The following is a 4,887-nucleotide window of genomic DNA, read 5'->3' as shown; positions in this document are numbered from 1 at the left end:
GCCCTCCAACTCCGAAGCGGACAGACGCGCCTCTCCTTTCTCGGGACGATGAGGGAGAGGACGCTGGGGTGGGGGCAGAGGGCGAGTGCCCTGGGAGCGGGAGGGGCGTGGAAGATCCTGGGGATATTGGGGAAGCCACCGCTGAGAATCACTCACCATCTGGGGGGTTCACAATAGCTATCCCCCCAAAAAAAACAACCTTTCTCACCCCCCACCTACTCTCCCAACAAGGAATAACCAGCACAAATGAAATCTTGTAACAAAACTTGAACACACCAGCACTAGGACACTTGCGTTTCTAGTATTTTTTTTCTTAGAAGTTGCACATATCTATGATTTCATTTTCCCCTCATTAAGTATCTTCAAGGGTAAGAGTTCGTCATTGTTTTTGTTTGTTTGTTTTAATATATTTATTGAATTTTTACAGAGAGGAAGAGATAGAGAGCCAGAAACATCTATGAAAGAGAAGCATCCATCAGCTGCCTCCTGCACACTCCCCACTGGGGATGTGCCCGCAACCAATGTACATGCCCCTGACTGGAATCGAACCTTCAGTCCACAGACCGACGCTCCATCCACTGAGCCAAACCGGTCTCGGCCGTATTGTTTTTAACCCCAAGATTCTGCAAAGATGGATCTCAGACAGGGAGCAGATCTGGTCCCAGATCCCAGGGTCTTTGCCAGACGTGGCTCTTTCAGCCCCCTCAGAGTCATGAGGGAGGATGGAAGGATTAAACCCGTCTCAGACTAAACAGCGGAGATGTCCCTGGAAGACAAGACAAGATCACCGAGGAAGGTGGCTGGAGAGACCATTTAGGTGCCTCATCATTTTCAGGTGACGTTTCAGAGAGCCAGCAGCTCTCCCAAGACGAAGCAGCTCGGTAGAGACAGCTGTGCCATAGCCCAGGGTTGCTCTGTATAGATGCAAAGGTGCTCATTGGCCTGGGGTGGATTCCCACCTGCTCCCAGCACAAATAGAGGGGCAGAAGGACCTGATGACTGACAATTAAGTAAGCAGTGCTTCAAGAGGAAAAGAAGGCGATGAAAGGAAGGAGAGGGCTTCATCCTCTACCCTCTGCCACAGTCCACCTGGCGAAGGGCCAGAAAGGAGGGTACTGAGCAGCACGACATAAACCTCTGAGATTTATTGGCTGCTGCTTCTGGATATGGCCATCCTGCAGTGGCCTCTGGGGGGCATTTGCCAATGTAATCAGCACAGAAAGAGAGCCATTCCAGCCAGGGGTGTAAATCACCCTTCACAAAGCTGGGAGAGAGACATGTGGCCCTAGATAAGGAGAGAGACTGATGTGGCCTCTTGTGCCCTTTTCCTCCCTCCTCCTGCCCAGGGGGGAGCTGGTTCCTGAGCTGTAATGCACTTTAAATGGAGTTTGTGCCTCTTTTTAATCCGTATCAGCCTTGCCAGTCTTACAGAATGGTGGAAGTGAACATCTGGCTACTCCGCTTTTGTCCAAGGCCTGTTTTCCCTCAGGGTGACCTACCTTTCCCAAGTGCCCCCCCCCCCCATTAAGGTTAGAAAACTGTAGCCAGGGAGCCTATGATAGCCCCCACTCTGGCAAGAGTCTCAGAACAGAATTTACAAAGCAGAAGGTAACAATTTTAGGCCGAGGCCTACAAATCAACAAAGATGTGGTGTGTTCAGGGGGCATCTGCTGACCCTCTCCTTCCACAATAAAGACAAATCAAGTTGGGGGTGGGTGGGTAGGTTGGGAAAAGGCATTTGTCCGGGGTGCTTACTGAAAGTGTCTACTCAATGCTATCCCCACGGAATGGACCAGGAAGGCGGGAACAAGGTCACACAGGTGGGCTGAGAGCAATGCCCAGTTCTGAGGCCAGGCTTTTTGTGAGAGTAAATGAGGTGCCTGGAGTATATTTCTGGGCACAGGTGAGGTTGGGGTAGTGGTGGGGAGAGAGGCTGACATCATTGGGCCTTTAATGAGGACCGATAACCAAACTACGGGAGGGTTGAGGAGCCTCTACAAATAAATGTGACTCCAAGACACTCTTCTAGCATAGCCTTCTCCCCCAAACGCGTCCTCTGTGACGGCCAACACCTGCTAGAGAGCATTATCCACCTTGTGGATAATGACAAATGAGACAGTCCTTTCTACGAAGATGATGTTACTCAGCCATCATTCAATCCAATGTCTTTTGAGAGAGATTATGGGTCCAGCTTTGTGCCAGATGCAAAAATTGTTCAGACACAAACCCTGCTCTGGGAGGAACTGCAACCCACTGATTGGGGCTCCAAGGTCCCAAGACCCTGCACTTCAACTCCACTTTCACTTGTAATCTTGGTTTTCTGCTTTCTATCAAGTCCTCTCTCACTCACTGTTAAGCTTTAATTCCTGCTGATATCCTAACCTAGAATATTAGAAATATAGTGAACAGCTAAGAGCACAAGCTTTACACGTTGCCTTGGATCAAACGACATTTCTAACACAGGCTGGGTGACTTGAGCAGTCATTTGATCTTTCTGTGCTTCAATTTGTTTTCATCTGTAAAATTAATAACAGTATCTACTTCATATGTATAATAGTTCTGAGGATTAAACAGTATATATTGAATAAAAGGTTTAACACGGTGCCTGGCACATTGTATCATCCTGCTCTAGCTGGTTTGCTCAGTGGATAGAGTGTCAGCCTGTGGAGTTAAAAGGTCCTGGGTTCGATTCCAGTCAAGGACACATGCCCAGGTAGCTGGCTGCATTCCCAGTAGGGGGTGTGCAGGAGGCAGCCAATCAATGATTCTCTCTCATCACTGATGTTTCTCTCTCCCTCTTCTCTAAAAATAAATAAAAATATTTAAAAATATTTTTTAAAGTGGCATCATCCCAAGTGGCATGCAGAAACTAAACACCTGTGAACTCGACCAGCCCCCATCACCCAACTTGCTGCTTTGGAGCTGGAGACTGCACACAATTCTTCCTTTTGCTGAATATACTAGTGAGCCAGGGATAGAAACAAAAATAATTTCCTACCTTGTCAGTTTTTCGAGGGCCAGGCTTGTGTCATATCTGAATATCTCTGGTACTCAGAATTAACAACTCCAGATATATGTATGTTTACAGGAATTGGTGTTGCCCTAGCTGGTTTGGCTCAGTGGATAGAGCATTGGCATGTGAACTGAAAGGTCCCAGCTTCGATTCCGGTCAAGGGCGCATGCCTGGGTTGTGGGCTTGACCCCCACTTGCAGGAAGCAGCTGATCAATGATTCTCTCTCATCATGGATGTTTTTCTCTCTCTCCCTCTTCTTTCCTCTCTGAAATCAATATATATATATATATTTTTTTTTTAAATAAAGGAAACGGTGTTTCCTTAACACTTGCCTGAAAGAGAATCCTATATGTCTCCCACTTTATACCTGAGAAGGAAAGAGAAAGGCTCCTTTTTTTTTTTTCTTTTTTCTTTTTTTGAGAAACATTGACAGGCTGCCTCCTGCACGTCCCCTACTGGGACATGTGCCCTGATTGGGAATCGAAACCAGCGACCTCTCAGTGCAGAGGATGATGCTCACGCAACTGGACCATTTGGACCAGGCTGCTCCTCCCTTTAGTTTTCCCAGTGATTTTTAGAGAGAGTGGAAGGGAGGCGGGGGAGTGGGGGAGAGAAGAGGGAGAAACAGACACATATGTGACAGAGACAAATGGATTGGTGACCTCCCCCCCACACACACCCTGACTGGGAGCAGGGATTGGATGTGCAACCCAGGTACATGCCCTTGTCCGGGAATCAAACCCACAACCCACATCGGTGCATAGGCCAACACTCTAACCACTGAGCAACGCCAGCCAGGGCTGCTCCTCCCTGTTTAATGGCAGAGGTCATCAGGTCCTAGGTTGAGATTGACAACCAGAAGCAGCTTTTAGGCCCAAAAGTTTCCATGCTTTTTTGCTTGACTTCATGATGAATACTGGCTGTGCAAGGAGAACAGTGCAGAGCTGACCCCCTAAATAGCCTTGTGCTGAGGTCTAAGGGCCAGGGTCATAGTGTCCGCCTTTAGCCTTGCAAGCCTAAGCAATCCTTACGGCCCTGACTTCTCCAGAACCTACAACTGCGGCTTACATATTTAACATGCTACACAATGCCAGCTCTGGAAAGGCACTTTGTTCTTTGATGAGGACCTGGTAACGGAAAATCCATTAAGGTACAGACTCTGGAGCCATACTGACTGGATTCAAATCCCAACTCCATCATTCACTAGCTGTGTGATCTTAAAATAAGTAAATTTCTTTACCTATAAAACATAATAATCATAATAATCAGTACCTGCCTCAGAATTAGTGTGAAAATTAGTTTACATATACACAAGTTTATTAAAAAAAATCTTGCATGCAATACATACCTCCTGAAAATAGCATGAATCAAACCATAATACCTACAGAGTAGGAGGATGTTATAAAATTTATATGGATTCTGGCTGGTGTGGTTCAATTGGTTGGGTATTGTCCCATGCACTGAAAAGTCACTGGTTTGATTCCTGGTCAGGGCACAGGGTGCAGGCCTGGGTTGTAGGTTCGATTCCCCATTGGGGCATGTGCAGGAGGCAGCAGGTAGATGTTTTGCTCTCATGTCGATGTTTCTCTCTCTCCCTTCCTCTCTAAAAATAAATAAAGTAAACAAATAAAAATTACATGGGAAAATGTTGCCTTTTAGGCAAATATAATTTTTCACAAAGTAGATTGTTAAGCCCTTGTTTTTTGTTTTATAACTCAGAATTTCCAATTACTAAGATTACTGAAATGTGAACACATGGGTACCAGTCTCTTCACAGGTGGGGCTTAGTTCTACCTTCCTGGGAATAACTATCAGGAAATAACCCACTAGAGTAGATAATGAGTCAGGGGCCCCTTCTCACAATTGAAAGTGG

Source organism: Pipistrellus kuhlii, unplaced genomic scaffold, assembly GCF_014108245.1.
Source record: "Pipistrellus kuhlii isolate mPipKuh1 unplaced genomic scaffold, mPipKuh1.p scaffold_m20_p_8, whole genome shotgun sequence".
NCBI lineage: Eukaryota > Metazoa > Chordata > Mammalia > Chiroptera > Vespertilionidae > Pipistrellus > Pipistrellus kuhlii.
The sequence above is the reverse complement of the archived record's forward strand: the minus strand, read 5'-3'. Positions refer to the sequence as shown.